Consider the following 15,600-nt stretch of genomic DNA (forward strand, 5'->3'; position numbering starts at 1 on the left):
GTTTATACATTTGTATGGTCTTGCTTACACCTTGCGACTCCAGAGACTAAATCTGTTCTAAATCCAGGTTTCTTATGTCCAGTCTTATTTACTCGAATGATGAAGGTTTCTTAAGATTCCAATTTCTTTTCATGTCGTACATATGATCACATTATTTCGTCATGTTCTCCCTCTCAGCTCTATTTAAGCCTGCATCATTAGGGACACTGACTTCAACTAGGATTGCTACTTTCTCCCTTTAATATAAACTAATATATATATATGTATATATGACAGAGAAGAGTTCTTTTTAACCCGAGACGTCTTTCACCATCCTCATCAGGGAGCGAACGATAGCATTTTGATTTTTAAAAAGAAAATAGGGGGAAGAAATTAAAAATAAGGTGAAAATGAGAAGGACATATTTACAATTACCATAAATTAACTATGTACAGGGAGAAAGGAAAGGGAGAAGAGAAAAAAGTGTGTGTGTGTGTGGGGGGGGGAATATATAATGGTTATGATTAAAGGGGGGGGGAATATGTAATGGTTATGATTAAAGGGGGGAATATATAATGGTTATGATTAAAGGGGGGGAATATATAATGGTTATGATTAAAGGGGGAAAATATATAATGGATATGATTAAAGGGGGGGGGAATATATAATGGATATGATTAAAGGGGGAAAATATATAATGGATATGATTAAAGGGGGGGAATATATAATGGATATGATTAAAGGGGGGGAATATATAATGGATATGATTAAAGGGGGAAAATATATAATGGATATGATTAAAGGGGGGGGGGAATATATAATGGATATGATTAAAGGGGGGGAAATATATAATGGATATGATTAAAGGGGCGGAATATATAATGGATATGATTAAAGGGGGGGGGAATATATAATGGATATGATTAAAGGGGGGGAATATATAATGGATATGATTAAAGGGGGAAAATATATAATGGATATGATTAAAGGGGGGAATATATAATGGATATGATTAAAGGGGGGAATATATAATGGATATGATTAAAGGGGGGGGAATATATAATGGATATGATTAAAGGGGGAAAATATATAATGGATATGATTAAAGGGGGGGAATATATAATGGATATGATTAAAGGGAGAAAATATATAATGGATATGATTAAAGGGGGGGAATATATAATGGATATGATTAAAGGGGGAAAATATATAATGGATATGATTAAAGGGGGGGAAATATATAATGGATATGATTAAAGGGGGAAAATATATAATGGATATGATTAAAGGGGGGGAATATATAATGGATATGATTAAAGGGGGAAAATATATAATGGATATGATTAAAGGGGGGGAATATATAATGGATATGATTAAAGGGGGGGAGACCTCGTGAAATAATGAGTGAGGAATGATATATCCTCATATAAATATGAGAAAGAGTAAGAAAAGAAAATGGGGAACATTTGGTGTATATATATGATTACTTCATTTTATCACATAAATTAATATACAAAGATATAATTTTATGTGTAAATTTTACAGTATTTATTTCAACAGTGCTCGATACATATGTAGAGCTAGGTAGTAAGTTATGAAAATATATATGGCAATTAAGCTACACAGATTATTCCATGTTTCATTCTCGTCTTCCCGAATTCTTACGACAATGAAACGCGGAATATTCTGTGTAGCTTAATTGCCATATATATTTTCATAACTTACTATATATATATATATATATATATATATATAGAGAGAGAGAGAGAGAGAGAGAGGGGGGAGAGAGTGTGTGGGCGTATGTTACAGAAAAATGAAAATCTGCTGAGCAAAAAAGTGTTTAGATGCAAAGAAAAAGCATACAGCAAGTATGACACCCACCACATACCATTTGAAATGGATTCAGGAAAAAATCCTTCACTCTATTTTCATAATGAGACGCTTTCTTTCTTTATCCCCTAAAAATGTATCAATCGATATAAGTTAATTTTTTTGTTTTGAAAACATCCAGATCGAGACGTTTTTTATTTCTTTATTATTGAGGCTTTATTTTATACGAATATGGAAATACACTAGCAGAGTATATTTTCTTGTTCATTTTTAACGGAAGATATACAAGTAATAAGTTATACAACTTTTTTTATGATTAAAAGGAACTTAATCTATCGTTTTGTTTAATAAGATTATTCTCCATATTATTCGGATTGTTCGTTTCCGTTTTTATTTATTTATTTATTTTTTTTTTTTTTTTGATGATGATGAGGATTGATGTCATATTATTTCGATTATTCGGACTACTGTTCTCATCTTGAGTGTTATTTACACAACGTTTCGCTAGATGTAAGCCCCGACCTTCTTCAGGTGTATCTTGTCAAACTTGTGAATTTTTCTCAATGCGGGCAACACTCAAACTACAATTGCCAATTTCTTAGGACTTCTACCCAGTCATGGATGATAGCAGAGCATGCTATCTTTGTGGATTAAATAAAGAGTTCCGTTCAAAATTCCATACGGATTCCTTAGTTCGACAGAAAGATCCTCAAGTTTGACAAGATACGCCTGAAGAAGGCCGGAGGTTACACTGACCGAAATATTATGAAAATAATGTTCAAGATGAGAGCAGTAGTCAGAATAATCAAAATAATATGAATTATCAATCCTCATCTAAAAAAACTGGAAACATAAGAAGTAAAAGCCATCTCCTTCATTTATAGATTAGGGACAGCATGAACAAACAATTAACGCCAACGTTGTATGCATATGTACAGCACAATCACGTTGACACACCGGTTCTCGCCAGATCACCGAAGTTAAGCAACGTTGAGCCTGGCCAGTACCATATGGGTGACTATTTGGGAAGGCTAGGCGCTGTATGTACCTTTTGAGAAAGTTGGGCGTGGGGCCAGCACCCGCACCCTGTAAAAAGAACTCCTCGCTATAAAAACATCTACAAAAAGTTGTAGATGGCCTATGCCCCTCCAGGGGCTCAAGGGCTATAGATTGTGTGCATATGGAGTCTTCCTAAGATGCAGTACATTTCAGATTTTTTTTTTTTTTTTTTTGCGTGCAGATTATTTGATGCATCTGTTAGTGTATGGGTCTGTGAGAAATCATTGTGTGTGTGTGTGTGTAACTATACTTACATCAACAGTAACAAACACAACTGTTGCTTGGGTTTAGTTATCGGATGACATTTGTCATTGGAATTGCATTTGCTATCTCGAATTGGATTTCAAAGATTTCTTGCAACGAAGAACACGATAAAGTTTGCACAGTACCTTTGTTAGGGACATCCCAATCTACCATATAAGGCCCCCACAAACCAACTACTCTGTTGATTGACAAATACGTCAGTTTTGTTTGGATCATCAATATAAACATTTTTATAGGGGAATATTTTATGTAACATCGGCCGGTGTAACGTAAAATATTCCGCTGTAAAGATAATTTTTTTTATCTATAAGAGAAAAAAATATTTTTAAGATCAGATTTTTTTCGATACGTATCGGATGAATTTCTGTACAAAACAGAACCAGGCATATAAGTGACCTTTGTGTGAAATTTGCAAAAGATAGGCTCAGCCGTTTCGGAACCTATGAGAAAGAAATACTCTCTCTCTCTCTCTCTCTCTCTCTCTCTCTCTCTCTCTCTCTCTCTCTCTCTCACACACACACACACACAAAGTGACATTTATATAAGAATACAAGAATTGGAAATAGAGATAGAGATGTCAGACTGAAGATTTTGAGCTTACAGTTTCGATTTCCGGTCATAGTATCCGCTTTGTTGGAAATTTATTAATTTCTATTAATACAATATTATCAATTTATAAAAGTAGTCGAGAATTTTTATATTTCAAAATGAGATAAATTCTATATTTATTACCTTTAAAAATTTTGACGAAAAGAAAAAAAAAATCTCCATTGAAGTAAGATTTTCATAATTAATTCTATAAAAAAATATTAGAAAGCTATTAGAATACAAGAATTAGAAAATTTCCGGTTGTTGAGACAGGAGATAAAAAACCAGTAATTTATATATATATATATATATATATATATATATATATATATTTACTAGCATGGGTGCCCAGCGTTGCCCGCCTGTTGGACGTGTATGCTGAGCAAAAAAAAAAAAAAAAGAACCGTCAAAATTTTAACTTTAACCCCTATTATGACCCCTTAACAGTTATTATTTTGGGCTCAAATCAGGTTATTAAGTTAGATCCATGTCCAAGGAACCTATATCTAAAAGTTCAAGTGTTCAGACACAAAATTGTCGAAGGAATTTGGCTGTTAAGGGGTCAAAGTTCAACGATTTGACCTTTGAGAACTCTACCAAATGTCTGGCCGAAAACCAATCACATAGATTTTCCCAAATCTCAGTACCCTGTATATCAAATTTCGAGTCTGTAGACTAAAAATTAAGAGAGTTATTGCGTAACAGACACACATACAGACACGTTCACTTTTATAGATATATAGATTTTTTACCTTTTTCAATAGTAAATCTTCCTTTATTAGTCAAAACTTCTACACAGTGATCTAATGCATGTGTGCCTGTGTTGCATAATATATTTCGAAAACAAACTTCTTTATCAAATCATAAGTTTTTCGAATCCCTTGAAATATGTGTGGAGTGGTAATGTTGTTTCATAGTTATACCGCAGTAAACATCAATGTCGCCTGCAGCAAATTTAACAAAATTAAAATTATTTTATTTATTTAAATTATATTTACATTATTTGAACTACTATTCTCAACTTGATTGATAATTTCACAACCTATCGGTAGATTTAATCTTCGACCTGGTTAAACTTGTGAGCCCCTTCACAAAATTTTGAACCCTTTATTTCATTTTAATCCACAAGGTTAGATTGTTTTCATTCTATATTCCATGGGTAAGCAAGTGTTAATAAATTATATATTTTATAAGGAAACTTTTTTTTTTAATTAATCTAAAATTTATTTTTAAAATGCAAATGTTTGAAAGAATTAAGGTTTGGGTCAAATTAATACATATTCACAGGAACATTTTTTTCAAATAAATTGTCACTGTTGAAAGCAAATGTATTTTTTTTTGGGGGGGGGGCAACATTTTAAGTTAGGGTTTAATAAATTACTAAACAGGCTTTCAGGGCACTGTTTAAAAATAATCAAGATTTCTCCAGTAAAAAATGCTCTTCACCCAAAGAAAAGTCTAATGGTTAGATCATTCTACCGCTTCAGAGAGTACATGATTCTTCTCTACACAAACTTTCTATCTCTATAAGAGTCAGATATATTTTAAGATTGGTTATTGTTGCCTGAGGAGATGTTATTGCCATATATGGAGAGGCAGAGTACAAAACCGATTTTGCAATCTAGCAAGGGACGACCTCTCCTGTTCATTATATCCCTTTTCTCATAGAAGAGACTTTATTAGACTTTTTCTACTCTTTTGCCATTTTCATCGAAGGTGCTAAACTGAGGTCCAAATTCTGGTTCCTCCTAATAAAACATTCACAACAAGAACTTGACTTGCTATAATCATTACAAAGCACTTGTGTCTAACATCAAACGTAATTTCCATAAACAGAGTTTCTTTCCACAAACTTCTAATATGAAGAACGCATTACCATGGATCTGCTTCCATGTAAACTACTATTGGGATTTTTCCAATTATATGTGTTAACCAAGATATTATGACGCCGGCAAGAACAAAAGAAAATAAGACAGACGAAAATGTTATAAAAAAATATGTTTCGAAGAAAGAAAAGAGAGGATAGTGTCTTGCAAATAGTTGGAAATTTCTTTGAAAATCACAGGCAAAAGAGAAATGAATTTTGAAAGAACCGTTCACGTGCGGTTCAGTGAAGATTCTAAAAAAAGTAGCTTTTGATTGGTTGTTTTACATTCAACCACAGAGCACTTAGTAAGCAAATCTATATACCTATAAAAGTGAAATTGTCTGTGTGTGTGTGTGTGTGTACATTTCCCTACCAAACTCCTCTGTCAATTTTAAGTCTACAGACTATGGATTTGACATAAGGGATTTGGGAAAATACTTTTAATTGGCTTTCGGCTAGAAATTTGGCTGTCAAGGGGTCAAAGTTCAACGATTTGACCTTTGAAAACTCTACCAAACTTCTCCGCCAGTTTGGGGTCTAAACACTTGAAATTTTAAATATGTTACTTGAACATATATCAAACTTTTGGATTTGATTTGAACCCACAACAATAAATATTAAGGGGTCAAAATTGGGGTCAAAGTTAAACAAATTTGACCTCTGCGACCTACCAAATTACTCAGCTAATTTTTGGTTTAAACATTTGAAACTTTACATAAAGTGTATTCAGGCATAAAGCAAGCTTTTTAATCGGTTTTTGGCCAAAAATTTGGCTTCCAAGAAGTCAAAGTTAAAAAGATTTTACATTTGCGGTCTCTAGCAAACTATTTAGCCAATTTTGGGTCTAAACATTTGAAATTATAGATAAAGGGTATTCAGACATGCAGCAAGCTTTTTTTATCAGTTTTTGTGCGAAAAAATGACTGAGTTGAAAGAGTTGACCTTTGCAGTCTCTACGACACTCCTTCGCTAATTTTGAGTCTAAATACTTGAAATTTTAGATGTATGTTACCTGGACATGAGTCAAACTTTTAATATATATATACACACACATATGCACATAAAGTTATGAACAGTACATAGGGCCCGAACAAAGCCGGGCTGAACTGCTAGTTTGTAATAATTTCAATACTATAACATGATCGTCTTCAAATCTATTGTCAATGAATGCATGTCATAAATCTTCCTTATAAGTATTCAGGCTTTATTCATTCTATTAATTCTCACATAATATTCATTATAAAACTGACAATTAATCTATATAATTATCCCGTATCCTCTAGTTACTTTTGGCCTTGATAATTGGTGACTTGTTAGTAAAATATAAATAAATAAAAGGCAGGCTTAGGCTCTCACTTGGGCTTTGTGCTAGAATCAATACACATACGAGGGAGCAATTTATATATATATATATATATATATATATATATATATATATATATATATATATATATATATATATATATATATATATATATATATAAATAAAATTAAGCAACTATGTATATTTTCTAGTAATATTTTAAAGGGACACAATCAAGGAGATTTCTGGATCTTTGTTGAAAAAAGTACAACGTTTCTTTTTAATTTAACTGTTGGATGAAATTTGCTAGTGAAATTGAATCCGTTATCGCAAATTGAATTGCAAACATTTTTTTGCAATAGAGGACCCGATAAACTTTGGAAAAAAAATTTGAATGAAATAAATGTGTTCGGAGTTTTAATCTCGATGACAAAAATAAAAAGTAAGGAAATAAAAATGAAAAATTTGGGACCAAGCAAATCGGATGATGGCACGTTGTGTAACCTCCAAGATCCATTTGAAGTATAAAAATATTAAGCGTGAAAACAACTTATTTATAGAAAAATAAAACGATCAGATCCCGGACATTCGTAATTCACTTGAGTTATTGATTAGTTCATCAGTTTAGTTTTTTTCTTTTTTTCCCTCCTTTTTTTTTTCTTTTTTTCCCTCCTTTTTTTTTCTAGAAAAGATAAATATAGCACTGAAACTATTTCTTTCTTTGCTCTGCCGTTCGCGTATCGCAAAGATGTGTACGTGCGGGTGTGAGGGGGCTGGGAAAGGGGAAGAAAATAACTTAAAGCTGTCCGACACGTATTTTAGCTTCATATAATTTTAATAGAATATGCAAATCAAAAATGTTGGCAGATAAATTCGATCATGGCTCGGTTTTGTAACTTCGCGGATCCATTTGAAAGAAGACAATTCTTGGTACAAAAAAGAATGGTTATTTATAGAAGAGCAAATAAAAATGGTGTTTTTAATTCAGTTGCGAATTGATTTATTAATCTTATTCGTTTTTTTTTTGTTTGTTTTTTTTTTTCTGATTAGCTACAAATATTCTTTTATTATTCATTCGCTTACAGATTTGATCACGTTTTATAAACAAACTATAAGAATATCCGTTCCAGGAAAAGTAAAAATTAATTCGCACCAAACAAAAATTAAAAAAATATATTTTTTTTTTTGCACCAATTTTAGCGCTTTCTACACTATCAGAACGAAATTTCGTAAATCGTAATACCGAATATCACATGAAAACGATGGTATCTACGTATTCACCGTATTTTTAAGATGATTATATCCAAAAATTACGAAAATCGATCAGATAGAAACTTATTTATTAAAGAAAATAAAAACAGGATTTGATAAAAACGATCGTAAGACACGGAGAACTTCAAAAGGGAGGTGATTTTCCGTTTCGATGTAAACAAGATGGCGGCAATTTTTCACCTGCTACCACGATTAAAGGTTCTTTTTTTTTTTTTTTTTTAAATAATTCAGTAATATTCAGGTGATTCCGACTGCATCATTTGGAAGCTACCATTGTAACTTATTAGAATTGACAACAAAAAAAATCAGTTGAGTGAGACCATTGTTTTTTATCTGAAAACTCCATTTACCTACTACAAAATGTCGTCCCAATAGTGTAGAAGCGCCCCATTTTTTTTTTTTTTTTTTTTACGTCCTTACGAAGATTTGTTGCGTTGTCCCTGGCCTTGGCAATGGACATTTTGGAACAGCGATAACGTCTTTGTGTGTCACCAAGAACCACACAAACAGTTAATATGAATTGGATAGAAAAGACTTGGTCATGGCGAAAGAACAAACTGAAAGATATACATACAGGCATGCATATAAAAATGAAACATGGAAGACTAGAGAGGCCACCAGTTAGCACCTAAAACATAAACAAAATTTTGCAAATGCAAAAAAGAAAAACGAAAGTTTATAAAAACACATTTTCATACAAGAGATAAGAATATAGATGTTACTTTCACTTATAAAAACGTGTGTTTGGGTAACGAAAGTTGAGTAAATGGTAGCCACAAACGAATAATATGTGTGTGTAAATAATATACGTATGTGAGTATTTGGCAGCATGGCATTGTGTATGTGTGTTGGCTTAGCCTGCTCTTGTTAGTCCATTTATAAATGTGCACAAGTTGGTGAAGAGGCTGGTTTGTGAGTCATTGAGTCCTTTCAGCCTTCTCCGTAGAAGTCTCTCCTGCAGAATATTGCTAGGGTGAACCAGCTAATCAGATGTTGTGCTGAATGGATGCGATAATTGACAGTGTGTAGTTTCTGGCAGAAGTCTAGAACAGTAAAACCCCTGAATGCCAGAGCAGCTGGCATTTGTAGAGTGTCACCTGCCCCTCCTGGCATGTTTAGCCAATCAGGCGCCTCAAAATAGAACAATCCACCATCCCTGACTAATTGTAGGCTGGTCCAATGGCAATTAGCATACCACTAATTGCTACTGAATAAATATGTTGAAATTAGTTAAATGGTCCATAATGGTGGAGAGGGACGGTAAGCGCATTCTTGATTCTTGATCTCCATCTATAGATTTTTTTCTGTTTATTTAATAATATTCTAATTTCACGTCGGTTTACTATATTAACATATACGTGTTATTTTTTGAGCTTTGAAACGATTTTCATTGGTTGGAAACATTGAGTTCACATGTCTCTGAAAACCAACTTGATGAAGGAAGTGAAACTCACCAAAATGTTCAGAAAGAAAAAGGGTAGCAATTAAAACCATTTGCTTTTTCAGCATTCGTTGGAGTCACTTAACGATTCAGTTTCCAGATAATGCTACTAAACCTGATGTCTACAGTTCTTATTCTAATTTTTATTAAAATCAATTACATGATTTTTATTCTAGAAAATGTCTAAAATTTAAGGCTTAAGCAATTTTAAGAAATTGAAATTCAAGTAATTTTGTTTAATTGGTGTCTGGTGACTAGAGCTGTGACAACAGCATATTCGAGTATATATCTGACACAGTTAGACTCAGTTAATCAACCGAGAACCACATCACTCTGTATATAAACATAAAATATTAACTGATATATACTTTAGAGTCAAAACAATGAAAAGAATATTTTGTTGTCACAGACCTACTGATGACTATGTATCAAATTTAATTCAAATCTAAATTATTCAAATTTTCAGATAGGAGATTATGTTCAGATTATGCTCCCTAAAAGTCCTTTAAAATATCCCAAAGAAACTGAATATTTGAGAATATTTATTAATTGATGTTTAATACTACGTTATAATTATACAAAAATTGGAGGTATCTGAATTTTAACAAAAGACTTCCACCTCATTTTCACTCTTTGCATAAAAACTAACTCAAACTAAATATAGCCCAGATTGCACATTTTCTTTACAATTAATAGCTGCGTTCCAAAATTCATAATGATCTATTAAGTAGTTTAGGAGTGAATCCCGTACATGCAAATATATAAACATATACGCATACCTAACCATATAAAGATGCTGCTGCACGTTTTTCTCATTGAACAAGAAGCTTAATTATTATTTTATTGCACTTTAATTTCTATCAAATCAAACTCGACTTTAGGAACTAGCAAAAGCTAAACTGAAAATTTTATTTATTACACATTTTTATCCTAAAATAAAAATGTTGAACTTAAATTAAAAAAAAAAAAAACTATTTGTAATTGTCAAAAGCTGGATTTCAATCTTAAATGTTTTTATATCTTCTTTACATAATTAAAGAAGCTCAGGCTCAAATTAAAATTCATGCACACAAAATACTATGACGATTTTAATTTCAAAATAATTTGGTTCAAAGTTCAACATTTTTAATCCAACGTTCAACATTTTTAATTTTACGTTCAACTATTTTTTTTATTCAACGTTCAACATTCTCAATTCACAGTTTAACTTTTCTCATTCAAAGTTTAACTTTGTATAATTTTGTTGAGCAGATCAAAGCATAACTTTTTTTGTGTAAGACATCTTAAGAATAAAATTCTCAGCATGAATCCTAGTCATGAAAATAGCAATCATTTGAAGGACATTTCTAATTTAGTTCTTTTTTTAATCATATTCCGATTTTGATTGGCCAATACATTTTGACGTTTAACTTTTGAAAAGATTTACATGTGGAATAAATAATGCAAGTGATCAAAAGACATTTTTGATTTAACCCTTTCATGCATACTGATTGCTCCGAACAACCCACCAATTATTCGTCTGCCTCCATTGTTAGTTGTTACAGGCCTTTTCAGAAGTCGGCACAAAATGAATAAAAAGGTTAAAAATAAACAAGTTAGGTCAATTTTATTTTCTTTATTTCTTTTTCTAATCTGTTATCGCAGACCAGTATTTAATAGGTAGGCGCAGATGACAACGATCAGTGATCTGAATGAGGCCCATCCAATTCTCTACCACATTTCATTAAATGTCTGCTCATCCTTCGGCTAACATTCACATTTGCAGTGACTTCAATGTCCATAATGTGGAGTGGCTGACCAACTCAAATAAAACCGATGACTAGGGGAGGTTTTGTCATGATTTTGCCATTGCCTATGACCTCACTCAGATTGATCACAAACCCACCCGTGTGCCCGATACACCCGGTCAATATGCAAGCCTTCTAGACCTTTTCCTCAAAACTTCCCCTGAGCTGTGTTCATGTTCCGTTCTATCTCCTCTGGGATCCTCTGACCACTCTGTTGTAACAGTTAAGATAAAAATTAAATGTAATAAGTCTTCAGACGTACCTCTCCACCGTACTGTATATCGATACTCTATGGCTGACTGGGATAGCTTCCGTACATTCATATCTGACCTACCACTGCATTCCATGTTTAAAAAGGATGGGTCCTCTATAGTATCAGATCTGACTGAATGGTTAATTGTAGGCATAGACCGATTCATACCATCCAAAAAATTCTAACAAAAACCTAACAGCCAGCCATGGTTCTCCCCTGAATGTGCTGCTGCCATCGCGCACAGAAATCACTTTTTCCATAGCTACCAACGTAATAGATGTACTGAGACTAAAGCTGCTTTCAGGACTGCCAGCAACCACCGTAAAAGAGTAATAAAAAATGCAAGAGAGCTATATGCTCAGCCTGCTAAATCCAAAGTAGTTGAGCAGCGGCTTGGTTCCCACCAGTTCTGACAAATAGCAAACAAGATCTTGAACAGAAGCGTGCGTTCTATCCAAACTATCATCAATGAACCTGAGGTCATCTCGTCAGCATCAGACAAGGCCAGACTATTTAACAAGAACTTTGCAGCTAATTCTACCCTATGCGACAATGGCAAGTAACTCCCTGTATTTCCTCCTACAACAGACAACACGCTATGAAACATACAAATATCTGTGCATGAGGTCGCCAAGCTAATCAAGAACCTTGATTCCAGTAAAGTAACTGGCCCTGATGGCATTCCAGTTATAGTGTAGAAAAACCTCCAACCAGAACTTCCCCCATACTTACAAAACTGTTTAAGCATTGCCTGAAGGAGAAGTTCTTTCCAACACCCTGGAAAACCTCATCAGTATGTCCTGTATTTAAGAATTCAGGTGAAAAGGCATCTCCCTCTCAGTACAGACCAATAAGTCTCCTGTGTGTCACGAGTAAGTTGTTGGAATCCATATTAAATAAAGAAGTAGTCAACCACCTCAACAGAAACAACTTTCTTAGTGACATGCAATATGGTTTCCGCTCTGCGAGATCTACAGCAGATGTGCTAACGGTTATATCACATAGGATTAGTGAATCTCTTTACAAAGGTTTCCTTTCTAGGGCAATTGCTCTTGACATATCAAAGGCCTTCGATAAGGTATGGCATAAGGGCCTACTTTACAAGATTTCCAGCTACGGTATAACTGGAAATGTTTTCTCAATCATTAAATCATTTCTCTCTGATAGGCTCATAAGAGTAGTGGTCGATGGACAAAAATCAGAGGCCTGCAGTATTAATGCTGGAGTCCCTCAAGGGTCAATCCTGGGCCCAACTCTCTTCCTGATCTACATCAATGATCTCCATAAACACATACTTAAATCATTCGTTGACATCTATGCTGAATAGACGACCATCTATGGCAACACATCAAAGGCTGTAAATGACAAAGTTCTCTTTAATTCTCTCTCCTCTGATCTTGAGCACGTGGTACAATAGGGGAAGAGGTGGCTGGTCATTTTTAATGCATCTAAAACCAAGCTTCTATCTTTACATCATCAACACTTTGATCCCCATCTGGCATCAATTGAAATGGATGGCTCTCGTCTTGGGGAGGCTCCATGTTTTGACAAGCTTCTGGGTTTGACCTTTACTGCTGATCTGAAATGGAACACGTACATCAAATCTGTTGCCAGGGACGCTGGGAAAATGGTGGGATCCTTCTACCGCTCCAGAAGATATCTCACTACTGATGAAATTCTCTATCTGTATAAAAGCCAAGTACGTCCAAGGATGGAGTACTGCTGTCACATCTGGGCAGGAGATGCTAAAAATAGCCTATCCTGCCTTGACAGGGTACAAAATAGACTTTTTTTTTGGTGGGGAATGTCTTTTTCTCTTCCGTGCAGCCTCTCTCCCACAGAAGAGATGTTGCGAGCCTGTCTTTGTTTTATCGTTATTTCCATGGCAAGTGCTCGTCTGAGCTCCAATCTCTCGTCCCCCCCTCGCCAATCTTTCACAAGAATCACCCGTCTGACTGAAACTACTGTCAATAATTTTTCCCACTCTTTATCTGTGCCTAAATCCAAACGTAGATTCCACGAGCAGAGCTTCTTTCTCAGAAGTGCACCATTGTGGAACTCTCTTCCATTCGCCTGTTTCCCACCTGACTACAACTTGGACGTCTTCAAATCCAACATAAACAAATTACTGACGAACCGCCCCCTAAGATACTCTATCAAATCTCCAATACTAATGATTACTACAATACTATCTCATTGATTACTATACACGCAATAACCTTTATCCCTGAGTGGCGTCCGGGCCTTGATAAGTGGTGACCCCCCATTTAAAAAAAAAAAAAAAAAAAAGCAAGTCATGCCATCTTCTCAATAACCCTTATCCCTGAGTGGCCTCCGGGCCTTGATAAGTGGTGACCCCCATGTAAAAAAAAAAAAGAAAAAAAAAAGCAAGTCATGCCATCTTCTCAGTCAGTCAAGCAGGCGCTTGATGTCAAATTATGACACTGAATTGTCATCCTTCATGAGGGCAATGTGGCCTGTCATCTTGGTTATCATCTGCGGCTCCAGCCGAACGAAGTAATTCCAGTGTTGCGGGGCCAGTTCTATTCTTGCAATAGTGCTATATGCTCATTACTCATGTAGCAACCGGAAATTTCGGTATATTTGTGAAGTTGAATGGTAGAAAAACAGCTTCACAGTATATTCAATCATATCTAGGCGATCAACATCGAAAGGTTAACTAATTTGCATATCGCTTTGTAAAAGGACAGCTCATTAATTAAATATTCGCTTTTATTCTTCTTATTCGATGTCTTTTGTTTCTATTTATTATTATCCACAGTTTTATTTGTAAGCAGCCTTTCCTATATTTTTCAATTAATTTGCTACTGCTGGTTGCAATTCTTGGTTTTCTCAAGTTTCTCAAGCTACACTATAACACAGGCCCCGTAAATATAAAATATCATTTTATCATATATATATATATGAGTTGTTTTTTCTCACTCTGACATTGATATTAAATGACTACCTTTTTTATTTAAAGATTATTGAAATGATATTTCAATATACTCAATCAGGAATATATGAATGACTACATGAAGGTTAATTAATTTGCATATTTCTTAAAAAAGCAAGCGTTAATTACTTGTTCATTTTTATGATTTCTTATTAACTGATTGGTTTCATTTCACGCTTATGTTGAATTCTATTTATGCATAGTTTCTACATTCTGCTTAATTGCATAGAATTTAAGATGAAAACATTCTATCACGCAGAAATATATATATAATATAAAGCTGAATGTGTGTGTGTGTGTGTGTGTGTGTGTGTCTGGTCACGAATAGGCTCCTATATGGTTGACTGATGTATCAAGACACAGGAATGGGTATGTTTGATCTGGCATAATGATGATTCATTAAAATTGTGGGGTCTGCGTTTGCGGCTGGTTCACAACGTATAGAAATAAAAAAAATTAAAAATTAAAAAAAAAAATGTTTACACGTGCTTCTGATATAGATGTACATAAAAATACTTTGATAAGTATGTTTTAACTTAAATAGGGATGGTATAATAAAATTGTGGGGTCTGCGTTCGCGCCTGGTCTCCATAGAATGGAAATAGGCACAAACTTCAATAAAAACTTTTCATATCTATCTGCGTAAGTATACTTTGATAATTATGTTTCAGTTTGAAGAAATATGGTATAATAAAATTATGGGGTGTTCGTTCGCACCTGACCTCAATAGAATGGAAATATGTCATAAAGTTTAACAAGGTTTTTTAATATAGATCCACAGAATATTGTGATAAGTGTTTCAGTGTGAACAGGTATGGTATAATAAATTATGGGGTTTATCTATTTTATTTTAACATTCATCATATTTTGCTTTTGTTTTGATACCCCCAAATTCGACGCTATCTCTTTACAACCCTTCCTTTTCATAACCTATCATAGTTTCATAAATCAGAGTCCATTTTCTGTAGGCTGTTTTTGAACCTAGTCAACGACGGGCATTT

At 33.9% G+C, this 15,600-nt stretch overlaps 1 protein-coding gene and 1 pseudogene across 1 annotated transcript in view; both read left to right on the forward strand.

Moving 5' to 3' along the window:
* LOC145242521 (protocadherin beta-13-like) overlaps window positions 1-15,600 on the forward strand; it is a 1,864,148-nt gene that overhangs the window by 1,748,581 nt on the left and 99,967 nt on the right. The gene's annotated exons all lie outside the window — the stretch shown is intronic.
* Window positions 2,740-2,856, forward strand: LOC145243141 (5S ribosomal RNA; annotated as a pseudogene).

This window comes from Euprymna scolopes, chromosome 21 (assembly GCF_053919585.1).
Source record: "Euprymna scolopes isolate OS-2025 chromosome 21, ASM5391958v1, whole genome shotgun sequence".
Taxonomy (NCBI): domain Eukaryota; kingdom Metazoa; phylum Mollusca; class Cephalopoda; order Sepiida; family Sepiolidae; genus Euprymna; species Euprymna scolopes.